Raw genomic sequence first — 24,618 nt, forward strand, 5'->3', positions numbered from 1 at the left:
TGGCAAGTAAGCTTTCTGCTCGCTGAGCAGTATCTCTTAGATTTCAACAATGATTAATCTCATCTTGCCTAGATCTATCTCTTTCACTTGAAAAGAACAATTTTCAAGTTGCCTATTAGCATTTACTTTAATAACTTCTCTGAACCTAATATCATCCATTTCAATTTCACAATATCATTAAACATATTACCAGAAATATTACTATTGTTACAACTGAATAATAAAAAAATGTAAAAGAATCTTAAAAATTGTGATCTTTTCTAATCAAAGACTATATTTAAACTTAAGATTTATTGAAACCCATATCTTTTTATGTTTATATGCATAAGTTGATTATTAAAAATATTAAACAATATTTATTTACATCAATTATTTTTAGTTTAACAAAATATCTAGATTACAATCCACACAATTATTTAGGTGATCAACAAATTACTGACTGTAAATTTTGATCACTTTCATGTCAACAAATTACAGTCAGTTTTTCATGTTAAATAGATAAAATATATATTTAATATAAATAAATCTAATATAAAATAAAAAAAAATTAGTAATTTACTGAAATCTGTACCAGTTATACTGTGTGAAGTGACTAAAAAACTTCTGTTCTTTCCAATTGCACTAAAAAATAGCTTTCAGCTCTTACCAATTGCACTAAAAAATAAAACAAAACTTGCTTAGCTTAGTTGCCTAGTTCTTAAGAATCTGAAAACAAATAAGTAAAAAACCAAGAACAAACAAACATTTATTTACTAAAACTACTATATATAAACAAATTAAAGTAAACAAAGAACAACATCAATTCTCCTTAAAGGCTAAGAAAAAAATTTCAACTCAAATTTGTTTGCAGACCTTGCTTGTAAAACAATGTGAATAATAAACACATTTAGAAAAGCTAAGAAACTACTTAAAAATGACAGATGCAACATTAAAGTTTAGACGTTGACTGGACTAATTATTAGTAGATCCTTATAAAAAATTCACACAAATTTACAATATTTTGTTCTCCTACCCAGTGAAAAATAAAACCGCGTCCCACATGGGTTCCGCGTGGGTTCCGTATGGGATTGATGGGATTTACGTGGGACGGATTTTCCCATGTGGTATCCGTATGGAAATTTGTCACCTTAAACCCATGTGGGTAATCCCACATGGGTTACTTGTGGGAACCATATGGTATTTACACACATGGGAAATCCCACGTGGGTTTCCTGTGGGATTTGCATGGGAATTAATTTGAAAGCTGGAAACTAAAAAAAAAAATTTAAATCGACATGGCATTGCGTTACGTTTATATTGTGTGAAAATATTTTATATTAAAATAGAGAATGGCAAGCAAGTATGTAAGTACCACGAATAATGTTTATCTCTCTTTATAGAAATAAGATTAAGATTTGTTTAAATAGACGTATTATTAGGATAATATAATATTTATTTGAATATAGATCTTGAGTAAATTATTTGCAAACAATTGACTGATGCAAGTTCAAATGTTGTCAAAAACCAATCTTGCATGCATGAGACACTGCAGTGTCCCACAAAGAAATGCAGGTTTGAAAGTCAGAATTCCCAATTTTCTTTATTAAAAAAAGAAAAAAATAGGATGGAGATGGGTTTCTGTAACTTTTTTTATGCTCCAAAACTCCTTAAGACTTATGGGACTTACGAACTGTATTGAGGAACAAAAACAGGATATTTTACAGAAACTTTTCAATTTTTAATCTGGAGTACCACAGTGTTATTGAGAATAAAGCCTCTGGGTCCAGTTTTCAAAGTAATATGATCTAAACTAATGTTTAAATAAAATATTATGCTTTGAAATGCATATAGTTATACATATAACTGATAGTTAACTATATGTATAACTGGTTATACATATAATTTGTTATAAAAACTTATTTTATAAAGTTATACATGAACAAATTAGTACCAATTAATTCAAATTCAAGATTAGAGTTCAAGTTGAAATTCTTATTTATTCATTAATTGTGTTAATTTTATATTTATTTGTTCAAATTTATCAGTTATTACTATTTTTTACTACAGTAAGAATGTTTATCATTGTTGAATGTGATTTTATTAAAAACCTAATTTTATTTTCAACATATTTTGACAACACCCTTTATATTTTAAATAATGACAGCTTTACTTTTCTATTGATGTTAAATTTATTACGTTTCAGTAACTCAGATTAAATCTTAACTGAGTTATTGTAAGCTTTGTAGGGGGTTGTATATCAAATGGTGTTGTAAATAAAGTAAAAATTATATGTATATATACATATATATATAGATATATATATATATATAAAACAAACATCTAAATTTCTATAAGTAAATTTATTCTTTGATCATTGCCTTCATATCCTATCTTATTTTTATATCATAATCTATTATGGAATTATTTATATAACATATCACAACAATATTATTAAATATAAACATCTTTATTGTCAGCTAAAGCATGTAGCACGTCTTATTATATATTTTATAGATCGTTATACTCATGCTAAGCCCCAGTGAAAAATAAAACCGCGTCCCACATGGGTTCCACGTGGGTTCCCATGGGTTCACAACAATATTATTAATATATATATATATATATATATATATATATATATATATATATATATATATATATATATATATATATATATATATATATATAAATTGATTACTTATTATTACTTTATTTACAACACCATTTGATATACAACTAACCCTTACAAAGCTTACAATAATTCAGTTAAAATTCAATCTGAGTTATTGAAACGTAATAAATTTAACATCAATAGAAAAGTAAAGCTGTCATTATTTAAAATGTAAAGGGTGTTGTCAAAATATGTTGATAGTAAAATTAAGTTACTAATAAATTCACGTTCAACAATAATTTATATTCTTACTGTCGTAAGAATTAGTACTAGTTAACAAATTTGAACAAATAAGTATAAAATAGTGAAAAAACAATGAACAAATAACTTGAACTTGAACTAAATCTTGAATTTAAATTAATTGGTACTAATTTGTTCAAGCATAACCTTAAAAAAGTTATATGTATTATAAAGGAGTTATATGTATAACTGCATGCATTTTAAAGCATTTTATTTAATTTATATATTACTTTAGATCATATTTCTTTGAATACTGGACCCAGAGACTTTATTCCCAATTACACTGTGGTACTCCAGATTAAAAATTGAAAAGTTTCTGTATATATCCTGTTTTTGTTCCTCAATGTACTTCGTAAGTCCTTTAAGTTTTATGAACCTTATTACATATAAAGTTAAAAGTTTTGGCCCCTAAAAAAAGTTACAGAAACCTCCCTATCTCCCCCCTATTTTAATTTTTTTTTTCAATAAAGAAAATTTGACTTTCAAACCTGCATTTCTTTGTGGGACACTGCAGTGTCCCATGCATGCATACTTGGTTTTTGACAACATTTGAACTTGCATCAGTCAATTGTTTGCAGATAATATACTCAAGAACTATATTCAAATATCATATGAACATTTTAGAGAATGTTCATATGATATTTGAACATCACAAATTTAATAATATTGTTGTGATATGTTATATAAATAATTCCATAATAGATTATGATATGAAAATAAGATAGGATATGAAGGCAATGATCAAAGAATAAATTTACTTATAGAAATTTAGATGTTTGTTTATTAGTTTCAGAATATTATGTTATGTGTGACCGCGGCCTTCTATAATAAAAGGCCTTGACATCGCGCAACAAAGTTGTTAAACTGAAGGCCAATTCCTAATACTTTGTTTACATTTTCATCTTTTAACATTAGACGAAAGTTTGTGTTCGCGCTTTTTTAATAAATCTCTAAAATGTGATTGGTTTATAAATTAGATAGCCCAACATCAAGACGATAACGTTGTAAGGTTCAAGGCGTTAACATTGTAAGGTAATAATATTGTCAAACTAACGATAAGTTTTTTTAATAATTAAAATGCCTTAAAAATGCCTTTAAAATGCTGTGTATCTCTTTGCAAGTCGAACTATCTCAACTACAACAAAAGTATCAATTTATACAACTACAATTACAATATCAATTACAACTACAACTACAACAAAAATATCAATACTCAACTACAACAAAAATATCAATTTATAAATTCCCGAAGAATCTAGAGGAGAGAAAAAGATGTAGTGAAGCTATCCCAAGAACTGGTTTTATTGTTACAGACTATACAGCAGTATGTCAACTGCATTGGCCAAATGAAGCACCTTTTGAAAGCAAATATGGGAAGCAACGACCTTTAAGCCTACCATCTGTTTTTAAAAATGTTCCGCCTAGTTGTTTAGCCACACCAGCAAGTGAAGTTAGAAAAACTGTAACTTCAAGTGGTTTTCGAAGCATTTTACCAGATGAGTTAAATGATTTTCTAAAAGAGGATGAACTTATATTTGACGATATTCAATCTTTGTTAAGTGATAATAACGATGTTATTGTTTTCCAGCTTATTAAAAAAAGTTTACACGTACTATCAAAAATGTACAAACTTGGTGCTCCATTATTTATTTTAGTAATTTTCAATGATTATTGATTTGTAGCTAACCATAATGGCACAACTTGTAATATTTCATCTTTAGCTGTAAACAAATTAAAGTTAATAAAAACAAAATCAGCTTTATTTGAAGCAGTTAGATTTTTAAAAGATAAAGAAAGTTCACTTTAGTCAAATATTCTATTCGAACACCTTAATGCTATGAGAAAAGTTAATGTCGGTGAAGTTTTATATACTTCAGATATTGTATGTAGAGCATATGAGTATTTTGCTATGCGACGAAGTTTATATGATTGTTTGCGTATTGACTACAAGTTGCCAAGTATAAGGATTTTAACACGATTGACTTCAAAAATAAGCTCAATGGAGGACCTAAGTTTCATAAATAGTATTATTATGAATTTAAATCCATTGAAAAGAACTTCCATACTACTAATTGATGAGGTCTATGTCAAAGCTTCATTACTTTACCAAAGAGGTGCTTTGTTTGGTCAAGCAGTAAACTACCCTGAAAAGTTAGCTAAAACAATTTTATCATTTATGATTAAATGTCTTTTTGGAGGTCCAGAATTTATATGTAGAGCTCAACCTGTTGCAAATCTTTCCTCTGAATTTCAGTTTGCTTAATGTCAACAAATTGTTGATACGATAAATAATATTGAAAATAGTAATAATTACTGATGGTAACCGTGTAAATCAAAGATTTTTTCGGAATGTTTAAAACAGTTGATAGTAAACCATGGTTAACAATATCAGGTATATATTTATTGTATGATTATGTGCATCTCTTAAAATCTATACGAAACAATTGGTTGACAAAAAAAAGACTGGGGAACTTCAATTTTTGAACAATAAAGAACTGGCTTTGGCTAAGTGGAGTGATTTAGAAACTTTATATAAAACTGAGTGCAATAGTCTTTTTAAACTCTCTAAACTTACAGCTAAATCAGTTTATCCAAAACCAATAGAGAGACAATCTGTAAAGTTTTGTTTGCCTGTTTTTTGCGAAGAAACAGTAGATGCATTAAGAACGCATCCAGAGATTGAAAATAAAGCATTTGAAGGTACTGCTGTATTTATTGAAAAAATACTTTTTTTTTAGAATGTTGTTAATGTCAAAGCACCTGGTGCTGGCATTCGGTTTAGAAATGAATTATGCGGAGAAATCCACTCAGTTGGTGATCAACAGTTACAACTGCTATGAGATATTGCTGAACTGTCAAATTTTATGAAACCTTCAGGTAAGCGTGTAAAACAGCTTATGCTAGATACTAGCAATGCTGTAGCACATTCATGTTATGGCTTTATTGATCTCGTAGAAACTTTGTTGAGTAATGGAGCAAAGTATGTCTTATTAGGTTGGTTTTCAACAGATCCACTTGAAAAAGCTTTTTCTAAGCTTCGACAGGGATCTGGAGGTACTTACTTTATAAACGCTAAATCTGTAATTGAAAAAATTAATATTAAACATACTAAATTGATATTACAACTTGACATTCCTGTTGATGGTATCGATGGTCATACTTGTGACATATGTTTTAGAGATATTTCTACTGATGAAAAAGAACTTCTGGATAATATACATGATCTTGAAAGCTCAGTTAATAAATCTACATTAGTGGCTATAGTTTACATAGCTGGCTATGTGCAAAAAAGCGAAATAAAAATTTATGATGATTCTACCAATTATTATTATAAATATGGAAGTTATCTGTATAGTCTAAACAGAGGCGGACTTGAAATTCCTTCTGATACTCTTTTCTAATGGTCAATATTTTGCTTTTTTTTTTTTCAAGGTGCTACTGACCCTTTATGCAGAACATTTTGTGTTACTTTGTTTCAGTTCATTGCTGCTAAATATTAATTTAAAATCACAAAAAAACGATGCAGAGTATATTCTAATATTCTGCTAAAGAATTACTCACTAATTACCACTCCCAAAATACTAAAGCTATCATAATTTATGTGAAAATTAGTTTTGTAATTTATTATGCTATTTACTAGTTATGTTTTTTATTTTCTCATTAGCCTATATGTCTCGCAATATGTTTGGATTTGTAAATATTTACCCTGTTGAGATATATTGATAAAACTTTTTTTTTGCTTGAATCAATTTTTGTTGGTGTTTTTTATTGTTGGTGATTTTTATTGTTACCATTTTTAGCAAAAAAAATTAACAATACAGTTATCTTTCTAATATATAGATATATACTTTGTTATGGTTCTGCTTGTTATTGATAATATTTAACATTACATAAATATTCTTAATGAAATTTGAAATACGAAAAACATGATTATCTTTTAACAATTTTTTGGTTTTCTTTTTATATTTCCGTCTTTACTAGAGATTATTATTAGAAATCATAGACTGCCATTACACCCTACCTAATATAAAAATATATCAATATAAGTAAAAGTGAAAGTTTAATCGGCCTTCAGTTTTTACGGCATTTTGCGCGATGTCAAGGCCTGTTATTATAGAAGGCCGTGTGTGTGACGAAAAAGTAAAGATACTTTTGCATTCAGTGGCTATTACACCTAAGGTTTATATCATTGAAAAAGTAGGTTTTTACATTTTTGCTTTTGTTTTTTTGTTTAACTACTTATCCTAATTGATCACTTTTTTTCAGGATTCTCCTCATGGGTTCAAGGTCATTACGCATAATATGTGTTCAATTACCCATAATACGTTAGTCATTGTAAGTAATAAATTAGGAAATAATTATTTGTGAAATATTGTAGTCATTAATGACTTCAACCTGGCTAATAATTAAAATTGCACGACTAACAAGGTTCCTTATTAAAATTGCTCTCTTAAAATATCTCTCTCTCTTTCTCTCTCTCTTTATTTATATATATATATATATATATATATATATATATATATATATATATATATATATATATATATATATATATATATTTATATATATATATATATATATATATATATATATATATATATACATACATATATATATTTATATATATTTGTATTTATTTTTTTTTTTTAGAAAATGTTTGAAGAAAGTTAGAAGATACTAAAAACCTTGGTATTATACAAGCCGAAGCGATTTAATTAATTCAATCGATAAAAAACGGCGTGTAAATCGCAAAAGATAATATTTTTAATATTCATTTTGGATGTATTGCTTAATAGCATTTTTTTAAAAATAAATTCATTTTGCAACACGTTTTTTAATTTTATAAAATTTTGTCATAATAGTTAAGGTAAATCCCACATAGGTTATAGGTGGAAAACATCACATTTAAAAGATCAAAAATGCTACACATTTTGAATACCAAATGGGATAAAGTAGCAAATACCAGATTAAGTTAAGCCTCTCTGAAAGCTTCGATGATTAATTTTAAATTACTATTTAAGTAATTTTTAAATTAAAAGAATTTTAAAAATTATCATAGAAGCATTCGGACTTTCATTTGTCTAGTATTGACTACTTTTATACCATTTGGATAAAAATATGTGGCATTTAAGATCTATAACATGTAGTATTTTCCGCCTATATCCCATGTAGGATTTACCACATAAAACCCATGTGGGATTTACCATATGAAACCCACATGGGACAAAATAATAATCCCCATATGGGTTACATATGGTAAAAACCCACGCGTATCCCATATGGGATTTACCATATGGAATCCATGTGGGATTTACCATATGAAACCCACATGGGACAAAATAATAATCCCCACATGGGTTACATGTGGACAAAATCCACGCGTATCCCATGTGCGCTTTTTCACTGGGTATATCGCATAAATCCATTATATGATAAATCTGAAATGAAAAAATGTAACAAATAAGTAAATACAAAGAAAAACATCATATATGAATCGAAAATCAATGTTTTGATAGATTATTGTCAATAACAATATGGGCATAGAAGTAGTCGTTTAGGGAAGTGCTAAATTAATACCATATAAACTATACCTACATTTATTGATTCAGTCACTCTCAAACACAAAATGCATACATATAAGTTGTTATATTATAACATATATATATATATATATATATATATATATATATATATATATATATATATATATATATATATATATATATATATATATATATATATATATACAATATAATAAATATACATATATATATACATATATATATATATATATATATATATATATATATATATATATATATATATATATATATATATATATATATATATATATATATATATATATATATATATATACATATATATATACATATATATATATATATATATATATATATATATATATATATATATATATATATATATATATATATATATATATATATATATAATATATATATATATATATATATATATATATATATATATATATATATATATATATATATATATATATATATATATATTAGGTACGTAGAATTACGCGTTTTACGGAACCGATATTTGTGCGCCACGTTTTTTGAAGTTTGCTTTTTGCTATAGAGGGAGAAGCGTATTTTGAGGTTTTTTATTTAGAGTTATATATTAGTATAGATATTTTTTAAAAACTAGAGTAATTAAACTTTATATATTTGTACCTTTTGATTACAATAAAAAATTTTTAAAGTAGATTTTCAAATGACAAAAACTTAGTTGTACTTTGTGCATTCAGTAAATGTTGAAGAAATGTCAATCTTTTTTAAAATTATAATAATTGGTTCAGATTTAACTAAAAAGAAAAATGAATAAAAATAAAAAAATAAAAATTTTTGTGTTAATCAAACGTTCTCCTCAATAATCCTCTTATAGCAATCAAAGTAGTGGTAAAATCATTTTAATTAAATGATATTACCACTACTTTTGTTGAATCATTCTAAATTCCAAATCATTTATTTGAATCATACTTAATATGATTCAAATAAATTACCATTCAATGAATGGTAATTTATTTGAATCATATTAAGTATGATTCAAATAAATGATTTAGCTAATTTCACTTTTTATAAGTTTTTATGCTAAGTATTGAGACAGTTCAATTATAAAACTCTTATATTTTTAATTACAGTTTAATTTTAGATAGAGCTCTTAAAATTAATAAAGAAGTATAATTAACTTTATTATTAGCACATAGTTTTTTTAACTTAATAAAAGTTAATATTACTACAGAAATATGACAGAAGACACTGTTAAAATGATTAAAAAAAGTTACAATGCTTATCTATTATTCAGTTATGACTTTGGTTTGATTTATTTAAACTTGAAAAGTTTATTTAATTCATTTCTTCATGATTGTATTCAAAAAAAAAAAAATTTCATTATATATTTTCATTTCTTTTATAATTTGCTATTAATTAATAATTTTTCAATTAAAACAGTTAATTTGCAATTTTAAATAGTTCTTTAACCAATTTTTGTTTAACTTTTTTTTAATATGCAGTTAATAGGATTAAAATTGGTTTTATATTATAAATTCAATAATACATTTTTTTTGCTCAGTCCAATCATATTAAATTTTTAAAAAGTTTTATATCATATAATAATATAATATACTGCTTTTTTTATGTATTTGAATGAATAATGAATTTTTATGTATTTGAATGAATAATGAATATATCATCTATGAGTAATATACTAATACTTGTCTGAAAATATATAGACATATATAATTTATTTATAGTATATTAAATTTAATATACTATTTATAGTATATTATATTTATAATATACTATATATTTAATATATACTATAATATATACTATATTATAGTATATATTAAATATATACTATAAGATAATATATACTTAATACATACTATATCAATAATAATTATGAATGATATGATTCCGATACAGCAATGACAGTCTTCCACAATAGTAGAGTAGAAAAACTTAAAAAAACACAGAAAGGCTATTACTATTTCTTACTGGACTAGAAAAGATAATGATTCTGATGCTGTTGATTATTATATGAAAAAGTTCCAGCTAGTTGCTGACATTGTATCCTGTGAGTTGATGTTTTCCTAATGTGAATATTCAAATGTAGTTAAAATATTAAACTTTAATATAAAAACATCTTTTACCAAAATTCAAAATACATCACATTATGCTTAGTTTAGTTATAGATAGTTCTCCCTCTGACCTGAAAAAAGTTTTAAAAACAAATAATGTTTTATAATATTATTTTAATTAGTTTACATCTTGGCTTTTATTTAATGATTAAGTATTTAAAGATTAAATTATATAGAAAAAACACGGGGCTTGGTGATAAGGTAAATCTGTCTTCTTCTCGTCCTTGCCATTTTTATATATATTATAAAACACGGAACTTGTAATTATTTGTACGGCGAAAAAAGGAGAAAAAGAAAAAAAAAAAAAAAAATTAAGATATTAAATCCCATTAATAAAACTATATATTAATCATTGTTAACAATAGACACAACACGAATGTCGCCAATTATTTTTTGATAATTGGACATGCATTTTATTATCTAACTACACGATTTTACTATTTTTTGACGATATATATATATATATATATATATATATATATATATATATATATATATATATATATATATATATATATATATATATATATATATATATATATATATATATAATATGCAGCAAGTAGTGGAACTTGCAAAAAAAATGTACAGCGAGTAGTGGAACTTGCAAAAAATATGTACAGCGAGTAGAGGAACTTGCAAAGAAAATTTACATTGAGTTGTGGAACTTGTAAAAAAATATGTACAGCGAGTAGTGGAACTTGCAAAAAATATGTACAGCGAGTAGTGGAGCTATATATATATATATATTTATATATATATATATATATAATATGCAGCAAGTAGTGGAGATATATATATATATATATATATATATATATATATATATATATATATATATATATATATATATATATAATATGCAGCGAGTATATATATATATATATATATATATATATATATATATATATATATATATATATATATATATATATATATATATATATATATATATATATAATATGCAGCGAGTAGTGGAGATATATATATATATAATATGCAGCAAGTAGTGGAACTTGCTAAAAAAAATTACAGCGAGTAGTGGAATTTGCAAAAAAAAATGTACAGCGAGTAGTGGAACTTGCAAAAAAAATTTACAGCGAGTAGAGGAACTTGCAAAGAAAATTTACATTGAGTTGTGGAACTTGTAAAAAATATGTACAGCGAGTTGTGGAACTTGCAAAAAATATGTACAGCGAGTAGTGGAGCTTGCAAAAAAAATGTACTGCGAGTAGTGGAACTTGCAAAAATAAAAAGCGAGTAGTGGAACTTGCAATTTTTTTTTCACGTTGTGTCTATTGTTAACAATGAATAATAAATAGTTTCATTAAAGGAATTTAATATCTTAATCGTTAACTAAAAGCCAAGATGTAAACTAATTAAAATAATATTATAAAAGATTTTTTGTTTTTAAAATTTTTTTTCAGGTCAGAGGGAGAACCATCTATAACTAAAACTAAGCATTATGTGATGTATTTTGAATTTTGGTAAAAGATGTTTTTATATTAAAGTTTATTATTTTAATTACATTTAAGTATTTTTTCGAATCTCATTAAAAATATATTTTTTTTAGGTTGTAAAAAAGGAGGGGGGGGGGTGATGATACGCCCCCTTTCCCATCTACACCACTTGAAACAAAGGGTGCGCTGCTAGTGATGTTGTAAAGTAGTAAAATATAATTTTTAATTTGATACTAGATTTCTTTTTAATTATAAAGACAAATATTTATAAAAAAAAAGAGTCTTTTTTGATAATAGGGTGTTTGAAACCATCACCCTTACATCCACCTAAAGACAATGATGAAACTTCTATATTTGACTGTGGTCTGATAGCTAATTACAAAACATGTTGTATATAAAAATTTACATTTTCATTAAAAAAACACTTTTATATATATATAGTATAGTTAGTCTTTATTGCCGGTATGAATGGTGGTTTTGTGCCCCCTCTTTCCCCCGGATGCGCCTGTAATCTAGAGACCTTTATAAATTTGTAGATAACTCTTGTGTCTATCTTTTGATACCAAGATATAAAATTTTGGATAAGAATTGATTAAGTTATAATAGTTTTAGTTTATAAAAACTTTATTTTGACCACAGTTTCTTCAACAAATCCTAATATCAAAAAATCGGTACTTAAAACGTCATAACTTTTTGTAATTACGCTTATAAAAATGTTGCAAACCAGTAAATTAAAATAAGCTAAATTCTTCTTTGCATAATTTTACCTATGTTTTTTTTATTGCCAAGACGTAATTCTGCGTTGAGTTAAACAAAAGCCACAGATTTCAATGAAGAAGCATTTCCCAAATAATCTTTTTTTAAAAGATTGCGCTTATGAATAGAATAATGGTATGTATTAGACCAAAGTAGTTAGTTGCTCAAAAAAGAATTTCGTGATTTATTTCATTTTAGTTTCCATATCAAGTTAGAAAGCTGAAAAGTATAAATGTTATCTCTTTTTTCTCTCGTAAATCCAAAACAATGTTTTAATTTCACTTCGTTGTCAATACACCTATCTTCAAATATTGTTCTCTATGCAATAAGTAGTTTCTACTTTACGTCAGTTGAAACAAAAAGCTTATTATTACTGTCAACATCAAGACTAGACAAATGCTTTCTTTCAGAGCTAGATTAATCATTCAAAAAAATTATAAATACAATATATTGCACTAAAATTCATGAAACTTTAGTACTATTAATTGTGTAACTAGGTAAACATTTAGTCTAAACAAATAGAAATATCACCATAATAAACTTTGTGCAAAGCATGGCTCAAAACTTTTTGCATAACTCTCATATGCAAATGAAAGTTACTAAGGATTTTTTTATTTGGGTGATCGTGATACCTGCAATACTTGGCAACGATTCATTTTGCAAAGTTACTAGCTTAAATTTTTTAAAGCATCAAAGTTATGAACAAGACTAATGTTAATGTTTTATTCTGATTGAAAATACTTTATACATTTAAAAAAATAAACATATTTCCAATACTAATATTAGGTGTTTTTATGCAGTTCTATGGCTTTTTTTTATATTTCATGACACTACTACATAATCCATATAAAAAAGAGCCTAGAGCTTAAACCTTTATGTATATATAATAGTATAATATCTATTTATTTAAAACTATTGTTGATACCAAAACTCATATATTCTGATAATTGTAAAGCAGCTTTAGCTTCTTTTTCTTTGCTATCTTGGCACAAACTACAATCCGATGCAAACAATGGTTCAGAAGATAAAAAAGATGCAACTAAAGGCGCCAATCTTCTTTTCTTGGTTTTATTACTGGAAATATCATAATTCACCTGAGGTCTGTCAGACACTACAGTCGAAAAAGAGGAGAGTTATTCTTATTATCAATTACAAAATGAACCGATATTGGTTCATTTTGTAACCATAGTTTGTTATTCACTTCGAAACAAATTTTAGAGCTTTTGCATAAATTCTACCTTTGTCGAACATGCTTTAATAAATTAGACGAGTTATTACTTGCAGATAAGCTCGTGCCGTTTATAACTGCATCCAAAATATTAGGATTAACTAACTTCAAGATTTCTTGTGTTATATATGAATAAACATCAATATTTTTCATGTTTTAAATATTTAAAAACATGAATTACATTAACAAAATCTTATAAATAAATATTTTAAGATGTATTAATATTAAAACAAGCTTATAACATCTAACATCTGGACTCACTGAAACCCAATTATTACATAACCATTTAAAATAAAATACATTTAGTGTTTTCGACACACAATATAAGCGGATACATCAGTTCACTTGTAAAAACCATTATTTATAACCAGGCACACATCCACGGATTATAAACCAAATTTATATTGACAATATACACATTGAACTATGTATTTCAAGCCTCAAATTACTGAACCGTAAAAGCATTGCATTATATACATATTATTATGTAAGTGAAATTTTAACTAAAAAAAGTACTTCAAATACGCCATCATCTGAAATCATTTTATTTGACATAACTTACGTGCAAAATAGTGTTGCAATAATTCATTTGAAAGACAATACTTGATTTTATTATATTATGCAATAAAAAGAGAGGTTTACAAATTAACAACTGTTTTATGCTTATTAGTAACACAAAAAAAATTTTAAAATAAAAAATAAAATGCAAAATTTTTTTTTTTCAAAAAAAAAGGCTTTTTATTATTCAGCTTGGAAGCATACAGCAAGATAATTATACAAAAATATATATAATTTTAGCTGAATGTTTAAGCTATAAAATGGTATACAAAAATGTTATTTTTTAGAACGTATTTTTTTACTTTTGTCCAGCACCTGACCCACTGTGCGCTGTAGTAAATAATGGCGTACTATAAAAGCAATATTTTTATTGACTCAATGAATGTATACAGTAAACGTAGTACACACAAAAAAACTACAACGTTTATTTAAAACCAAACTTATTTTTTAAACAAGAGCTTATATCGTTTGTTATCAATACCAAACATACCAACAAATTTATCTATAAAGTCCTTTTTTTTTATGCAATTTATTTTGTTTCTGTGTACGCTTTACTACACAAACCAGACAAACGGTCATTTGATGTCGTTGACCTTTTTTTTACACAACATAATCTTTTAAACGATTGTACGGTGAAGCAATATTCTAAACGAGTGCTTCACCGTACATTTTGTTGCTGGTAAAGTTAACACTTGCGAGGCATACCTAATACCTGGATAAAATTGTGTAAAAGGTAATAAGTTGATGAAATCTTCGCTACTGTTGTATTATCAAGCGTTCAAAAATCAAACTAACTCAGGGCCTCAGTTACAAAACTATCTATGCTGTATACGTTATTAGTCATAGAAACTTTGTCTTAAAATGTTTGAACAATCTAGACAAATGGAAGTGGAACATTAACTTTGTTAGATAAAAACGGAAATCTCTCTGAAAAACTTAAAAAGAAACTTAAAAACAAAAAAAATAGCTATTCATTATCAAGCAAGTAGGACTATTTGGTTGAGTTGCTCGGCCTTTGTTTGGGTTGAGTTGCTTAGCCCTTGTTTTAGTTGAGTTGCTAGGCCATTATTTTGGTTGAGTTGTTCGGCCATTTTTTTTTATTTGGTTGACTTGCTCGGCCATTGTTTTCATTGGGCTTAAACTAATTGAAAATTTATGATACGTGCTAAAAAACAAAGTAAAGAAATATCATTAAAAAATTAAAAATCTAAAAATGAATTAAATGACAATGTGGGGCACAACTCAATTAGTCTAAATGAATTATTAATTGAAAGCAAAAATTGTGGTTACGGCTCTGACCTGTATACAATTATTTTTTAATGATACGTACATGTTTCTTTAAAAAGTTCTATATATGTGGTTTATTTATTTATTTTATTTACTTCTTTTTTGCTTTGAAGATTATGTCTGATAAACGGGCTTGGGCTTCATTTATTACAAAACGAAACAAATTGTATTATATGTTTTAAAAAATTTTGTTTAGATAATCTAGAGTTGATGGTCATTTAATATTAAGTCTTCCTATTTGTAAGTTATTAGATGTTGTTTTTGCTTCTTCAAATCATGCCACCAATTGGCGAACAGTTGTTGAAAAAAATGGGTATTTTCTATAAAAATGTTCGTGTTTCTTTAAAATAATTTATTTAGTGTTTTGTGCACATATTAAGACTATTTAAGCACATTGTTGCTATCTATTACAAAGATTTTATATTTATCTTAAACTATTTGTAAATAAAATGCCGAAAAAGTGATTAATAGAAAAAGTAAATAAAATGCCAAAAAAGTGATTCGTTTAAAAAGTAAATAAAATGCCGAAAAAGCGATTAGTTTAAAAAGTAAATAAAACGCCGAAAAAGCGATTAGTTTAAAAAGTAAATAAAATGACGAATAGTCATTTTGAATAGTCATTTAGTTTTTAAACTGACCACAAAAAGTGGTCAGTTTAAAAACTAAATAAAATGACGAAAAGCGATTAAATTAAAAAGTAAATAAAATAACAAAAACATTACCTTTAAAAGGTAAATAAAATCACGAAAAAGTGATTAGTTTAAAAAGAAAACAAAATGACAAAAAAAATGGTATGTTTTTTTAACATTTAATTTACTTTTTTAGTTTTTTAACATTTTAATTTACTTTTTTAACATTTTAATTTACTTTTTTAGTAAATAATATTTACAAAAAAGTGATTGGTTTAAAAAGTAAAGAAAATGACGAAAAAAACGATTAGTTTAAAAAGTAAATAAAATGACGAAAAAGTGATAAGTTTAAAAAGTAAATAAAACGACAACAAGCGAATAAATTCAAAAGTAAATAAAATGACGAAAAAGTGATTGGTTTGAAAAGTAAATAAAATAGCAAAAAAGTGATTGGTGTAAAAAGTAAATAAAATGACGAAACAGTGATTAGTTTAGAAATTAAATAAAATGACAAAAATGTGATTCCCAGTCGGCATATCTAGTATTGTAAATACTCGGAGTATTGATCGCGTATAACATACCGCCGTTGATACCAGAAAAATACGCATTTAGTTTTAAGTTTCGAATTCGAGTTCAATACCACTTATTTATCAAAAATACGTATTATTTAATATTTGATCAAAATCGGATACGATATCCCAGTCGGCATATCTAGTATTGTAAATACTCAGAGTATTGATCACGTATAACATACCGCCGTTGATACCAGAAAAATGCGCATTTAGTTTTAAGTTTCGAATTCGAGTTCAATACCACTTATTTATCAAAAATACGTATTATTTAATATTTGATCAAAATCGGATACGATATCGTACCAGATCTCGATCAAATATCAACATATAACGGAAAAACGAAAATCTTTGCTATAAAGCGCATGCTTAAACTGAAATTGTGAAAGCAAAATTTAAATAAAAAAGTTTTCATTTGAAATATTTAGTAAAAAGTTTGTCTGGAATGAAAAGGAATAGTCAGGAATACATGAAAAGTTGTATGAAGAGATATCGTTCTGCTAAAGTAGTATCGCATATCTCCAATACAGTTACAGTACTTTTTTGTACTAAAAAAGTTATTAAAACTTTATCATAAAAATATTTATTACTACTTTTAAACTTATTTTGTTTTGTTCTAATTTTTTATTATATTTTTATTTTCTTATTATCTTTATTTTATTTATTAAGTCCTAAATTAATATAATTCAAATATATTATAAATCCTATCATTTCATACCTTGCTTATTCTATTATGTTGATTATTATTTTATTGACATTTCTGTTATGCTATTACCTTTTTTTTGTACTGTTTTAAAAAATTTAGAAAAAGAAATTAAAATTTCGAGCCAACACTGACATTTTATTGTTGCTAAACGTTAAATTTTGTTATAAGGATTGCAGTTCTTCTATCTGTTTTTTGCTCTTTATTCAATAAGTATTTGATTTAAATTAAATAAAATTATAATTTGATATTTTATTACGAGAAGTATGTTTTTATATATATATTCATATATATGAATATATATATGAATCTTTTTAGATTTTTTCATGTTATTTTTAAATTTTTTGTTCGCGCAATTCAAGTTATATATGTTTATAGTTTGCATATATGTTTATGTTATGTTCAAAGTTAAAATTTTTTTGATAAACATATGTATGTGGTAATATGTGTTCTGTAATCGTTTTATAAATGTGTCATTAAAATAGTATAAAATGTATCTATTGTGTATATAAATATTATATGAGGTGTTTATATATGTTATATAAAGTTAAATAAATGTATTATGTTTTATAGTTATTATATATGTTTATATTATGTTGTTTCCATATTTTCAAAGTGTGTGACTTGGCAAACGTGTTGAGCAAGATTTTGCGTAAAGTTGTTATTTATGTTACTAATGTTGTTACATTTGGCTTACCTTTATGTTGGTGTCTATTGTTAAAAATTATAAGTGGTTTTATTATTGAAACTCACTGCTTTTAATCATTCACTAAAAGCCACTCAAGAAAAATCATTTTGCCGTATATACATTTTGTTTATATCTCAATTTGAATTTTTAGAACCATGACGTACCAACATGATTTGTTTTCTTAAAGCTAACATGAAATAACAATATTTAACTACTACTACTCTCTTATCATGACATCTTATCTCTATCTGATATATTGATTTTCGATTCATATATGATGTTTTTCTTTGTATTTACTTATCCATTACATTTTTTCATTTCAGATTTATCATATGATTGATTTATGCAATATAAAAGACCAAATGTATGTAAATTTTTATGAATTTTTGAAAAACATCTGCTAATAATTAGTCCAGTCAATGTTCAAACTTCAATGTTGCATATGTCATTTTTAAGTAGTTTCTAGGCTTTTCTAAATGTGTTTTTTATTCACATGGTTTTACAAGCAAGGTCTGCAAGCAAATTTGAGCTAAAATTTTTTTTTTAGCTTTTAAAGAGAATTGGTGTTATTTTTTGTTTAATTTAATTTGTTTAAATGTAGTAGTTCTAACAAATAAATGTTTGTTTGTTCTTGGTTTTTTACTTATCTGTTTTCAGATTCTTATAAACTAGGCAACTCAACTAAGCAAGTTTTGTTTTATTTTTTAGTGCTATTGGAAAGAGCTAAAAGTTATTTTTTTCGAGCAATTGAAAAGAACTGAAGTGTTTTTTAGTTACTTCACACGGTGTAACTGATACTGGTTTGAGTAAGTTTACTATTTTGTTTTATTTTATATTGGATTTATTTTATATTTGATATATATTATATTAGATAGTAAACGACCGGGGCTATGGCCGGGGCCAGGTTTGATAACACATAGCCACAACCAGGGATGAGTTTATGATCAGTGCTGCATTAATATTGATAGATCCTATGAAAATGTTATTTTTAATTGAAATTTATGATATGAGTTATAATTAAAAACAATACTTTTATAGGATCTATCAATATAAATGCAACCCCGGTCATAAACCCGGCCGGGGCTGCATTAAAATTGATAGATCCTATAAAATATTGTTTTTAAATAAAATTCATATCATAAATTTTAATTAAAGATAACATTTTTATATGATCTATCAATATTAATGCAGCCCTGATCATAAACCTGGCCCTGGTCATGGCTATGTGTTATCAAACCTAGCCCCGGCCATAGCCCCCGTCGTTTACTAATATTAGATATATATTTTATGTATTTAACATGGAAAACTGACTGTAATTTGTTGACACAAAAGTTTATAAACTTAAATCTGCCTACATTTCAATATATATATATATATATATATATATATATATATATATATATATATATATATATATATATATATATATATATATATATATATATATATATATATATATATATATATACAGTGGTGGACAAAAGTATGGAAACTTTTTTAAAATTACATTTTTTTTATTTGTATTAAATAAAACCAAAATTATTTAACCCGAGTGTACTTGCAATAGTCTACTTTATATATACTACAAGTTTGAACTTGTCTTTTCTAAGACATTTTATTACATACTAATATTTCTTAATTTCAATTGGACAAAAGTATGGAAACTTGTTCAAACTTGTCACTAAACATAAACAAATCTTATCATTTAGAATTAAAACGTGTTAGAATTGACATCTTTGTTAGTTCATCATAGTTTACTTTTATATTAATCAGTATGGCACCGTGAAAATATTATTCTAGTGATATTAAAAATAAAATAGTTGAGTGTTTTAAAAACAGTAATAAACCAATTGATATTTCTCGAAATTTTCAAGTTCCAAAAGGTACAGTTTCAAAAATTATTAAAAAATTCAAAGAAAGGGGAACTGTGGAAGTGAAAATGAAACCTGGAAGACCAAGAAAAACAACAAAAAGATTAGATAAAGTTATAAAAAATACTTCTACAAAAGATCCTAGGAAGTCATCAAAGGATATAAAAGAAGAAATCTTGGAACAGCATGGAGTTTTATTATCTGACAGGACAGTTCGTAGAAGGTTAAATGATGCAGGCTTATTTGGAAGAGTGGCTGTCAAAAAACCGTTAATTTCTAAGAAAAATAAGATAGGTAGATTATTGTTTGCAAGGGAACATTTAAAATGGTCATAAGTTTCCGTACTTATGACCAGGCCTAATTTAAAAATTTAATTTTTTTTTGTATATGTTAATAAAAAAAAAATGTTTTATTTTATTTAAAAGTTGTATTACGACTTCAATAAACATATGCATAATATGTAGTTAGTGTTGCATTTTTTATAAATAAATAAAAAGCATTTTTGAAAAGTTTCCATACTTTTGGCCACCACTGTATATATATAATTACTTTAGAGTAAATTATACTGACTGACATTGCTTCAATTTTTTATTCAAGATTGTGCATTTATTATTTTTGTTTATTAAGGTAAAAATAATTTTGTGCATTAAAGATTCTTTGTTAAATTAAAAATAATTGATGTAAATAAATATTGTTTAATATTTTTGATAAACGACTTATGTATATAAACATATAAAAAGATATGGATTTCAATAAATCTTAAGTTTAAATATAGTCTTTGATTAGAAAAGATCACAATTTGTGAGATTCTTTTACTTTCATTTATTCAATTATAACAATAGTAAGATTACTGGTAATATGTTTAATGATAACAGTGAAATTGAAATAACATGTGATTCCAAAAAATCTGGACAAACTTCCCGCCAATTTTTTCTCCGCGTAAATTTATCAATTTTGATTGGCTCGCACACCATTTTGTAGAGAATTAAATTCTCTACAAAACTCATTAATTTTATACTGAGCAACAAATTTGAAATGATGAAAAAAGTTACTTCGAAACAAGATGACGTAAGAAAGCGAGTGTACGAGTTTATTGAAATTAACCCAGAACTTTCCAAAAACGGAATTGTAAAACATTTTATGATGGAAAGTATTTCAAGATCTAGGCTCTACAATATTCTAAAACGAAAAGACAACAACATATTACCCAAATGACAAGTTGGAAGCGGTAGGAAAGCAGTTAAGATGACAAAAAAGAAGATCAAACAATTGGAAAAAAAAATCGACCATCAACATGGAATCAGTCAACGTTCTCTTGCTAAAAAATTCCTTGTCAATCAATCATACTTATGCAAAACGATAAAGCAGAAGACAATCATTCATTATCATTAAAAAATTAAGGCTCCAAAAAGAACTTCTGAACAACAATCTCTTGTTCGTCCAAAGTGCTCTAAATTGGTTGAAATTTTTTGAAAAAAACAGTTTGCAGACAAGGAATGGAAAATTTGTAATTTTTTGTAATATTACTCTTCGAACATTGCTCTTTTTGAAACATCGTTCAAAACTTAAAAAATAAGTCATCTTTCTAAAAATATTTTAGAATTTAATTTGTCCAGATTTTTTGGAATCACATGTTAGATAGTATTAGGCTCAACGAAGTTATTAATGTAAATGCTAATAGGCAACTTGAAAATAGTTGTCAAATGAAAAAAATAGATCTAGGTAGGATGAAATTAATCGTTGTTGAAATGTAAGAAATGCAACTTGGTGTGCAGAAAACTTACTTGACAGAATTCAGTATCAAGCAGTGTTAATGTCCGTTAATTTGATTTTACTTTAGACACTTTAGAACAAAGCAAAGTATGAGTTTAACTATTTATAGTAACAATTAACACTTTTAAATCTAAATAATTTTTTTTTTTTTTTTATAATTTCTATCATAATGCTCTTTTTTCATTTTTTTTTTTAGTTTGTCTTCCCTTTGTCATCTTTTGATTAGTTAGCTAACTGTTGAAACATGGTTTTAATTTTGTAAATTTAGTATGATGTGAAATTTACTCTATTAATCATTAGTCAACACTTAGAGAGAAGCTGGAGCTTAATTAAGAAATGCTGGAAATTAGCTTTTAATCAAGGTAAAAATAATTTTGTTTACTGGTAACATAATAAAACCAGTTACTACTATTTATTCCGTGCTTTTTTACATTTGTTAACATGCTGCTTTGGAAACACTTTCTCTCTCTCCCTCTCTCTTAGATGAGAGGGAGATTTAATAAAACTTATGTAATTACTGAGCTCTTACGTAATACCACAAATGATAATGACCATTTGTAAGAAATATTTTACGAGTTGCTTTCTATTTTATGATATAGTTGCTCAAATTGTTAAACTATAATTGTCCCTTGATTGTTCAAATATTGTAATAAATAAAATCTTTTTAGTCCAAGTATTTAAGTTAATAAAATATCTTATTAAGTTGTGGTGTTATTTGCCAGCGTTACTATAGTAACAATGTATACATTGTGTTGTCTAGCCTTTTTATAATCTTTTTAAATTATTCTGTAGACAGAATATATATTTTCTGTTATTATTATCCTAATTCTACTAAAAATAAAATGTAAATAGTACTTTTGTAATTAAAAATTGTAATTTTTTTTTCATATCTTTTTTTAGGTATTTGTAGGCTTTACTTGACTTTTCTTATGTGGTACTTGACAGATTTAAAAAAAAACTCAACTGATGTTAATGCGGTCTTTATGTCGTTACCTATAAGCAATGAAGTTGCTGATACGGAGTCAAAGTTAAAATATTTATAGATAAATTTGTATGTAATATTTTAGATAATATATCAAGTTATTAATGTGTTTTTATTGTTATTAATGATTTAATAACTCATAACCCGTATTACGGGTTGCTTACTGCTAGTCATTATCATTATGTTATGAATTCTTATTAGTTAATAAAATTGTACTGAATATTCTCTGGTTGTCATGTTTTAGACGTGTTTAAATGCGAGTTTGATTCTCAGTAGGCGTCGTATTGTATACCTGTCTTTATACGCATCGGATGTCTAATTTTAATGCGCGTTTGACACGACAAAATGGCTAACATATATTCGTTAATAATGCGTATTCTGGAAAGTTTCAAATGCGCATGTAATACCAGGAAAATATCGTATTAAATATTCTCTGGTTATCGTGTTTTATACGTGTTTACAAGAGTTTTAAATGCGAGTTTGATACTCAGTAGGCGTCGTATTGTATACCTGTCTTTATACGCATCTAATGCGTATTTCTAATGCGTGTTCGACACGATAAAATGGCTAACATACATACCACATCGATACGTATTTAAACGAGTTTCTAATGCGCATTTACAACTAAATTTGCCGACTGGGAAATGACGAAATGTGATTAATTTAAAAAGTTAATAAAATGACGAAAAAGTAATTAGTTTGAAAAGTAAACAAAATGACAAAAAAGTAATATGTTTAAAAAGTAAATAAAATGAAGATAAAGTGACGGGTTTAAAAAGTAAATAAAATGACGAAATAGTGATTAGTTTAAAAAGTAAATAAAAGGACAAAAATGTGATTAGTTTAAATAGTAAATAAAATGACAAAAAAGTGATTGGTTTCAAACGTAAATAAAATGTCGAAAAGTGATTAATTTAAAAAGTAAACAAAATGACAAAAAAGTAATAAGTTTAAAAAGTAAATTAAACGACGAAAAAGTGATCGGTTTAAAAAGAAAATAAACTGAGGAAAAAAGCGATAAGTTTTAAAAGTAACTAAAATGACTAAATAGTGGTTAGTTTAAAACTAAAATAAAATGACGAAAAAGTGATTGGTTTAAAAAGTAAATAAAATGACAAAAAACTGACTTGTTTAAAATGTAAGTAAATTTGACAAATGGACTCCACATCCCTGAAAACTGTTGGGTAATGTAATTGGCAAACAATAGTGTTATCTGAAACTTTCAGATGAAACTGTTATTTGCTAATTACATTGGACAACAGTTTTCAAAAAAGTTACAGTTCAAGAGAAACAAAGACATCATCTGTATGGCCAGGAATACCTTCAAGTCAAACACCTACTCCATTATCACGTCAACACGCAAATCTTTGAGCGTTGATTGAAATGTTAGAACTGATGAACTTAGCACTTTTTTATTGGCTGATATAGCAACATATATTGATTTTTAAAATGTTTTATCAAATAATATCAGGGCTTTTTCAGTTTCAGTAATAACATTTATGATTGAAAAAACACTTAATGTTCAATCTATTACGTT

General features: G+C 25.8%; 2 long non-coding RNA genes across 3 annotated transcripts; both read left to right on the forward strand.

Annotated features, from left to right (window-relative positions):
- Positions 1-1,035: 1,035 nt before the first annotated feature.
- Positions 1,036-7,718, forward strand: LOC136083816 (uncharacterized). The gene is made up of 3 exons (XR_010640120.1): positions 1,036-1,343; positions 7,157-7,225; positions 7,541-7,718. It is a non-coding gene; the product is annotated as an uncharacterized LOC136083816 (long non-coding RNA).
- A 9,312-nt stretch (positions 7,719-17,030) lies between these two features.
- Positions 17,031-23,233, forward strand: LOC136083818 (uncharacterized). Of its 2 annotated transcripts, XR_010640122.1 has the most exons (4): positions 17,031-18,819; positions 19,164-19,261; positions 22,296-22,461; positions 23,000-23,233. It is a non-coding gene; the product is annotated as an uncharacterized LOC136083818 (long non-coding RNA). The 2 variants fall into 2 exon arrangements; XR_010640121.1 differs by having other exon boundaries at positions 17,037-19,261; positions 23,000-23,227.
- The last annotated feature ends 1,385 nt before the right edge of the window (positions 23,234-24,618 follow it).

The sequence above is a fragment of the Hydra vulgaris genome, chromosome 08, assembly GCF_038396675.1.
Source record: "Hydra vulgaris chromosome 08, alternate assembly HydraT2T_AEP".
NCBI classification, from domain to species: Eukaryota; Metazoa; Cnidaria; class Hydrozoa; order Anthoathecata; family Hydridae; genus Hydra; species Hydra vulgaris.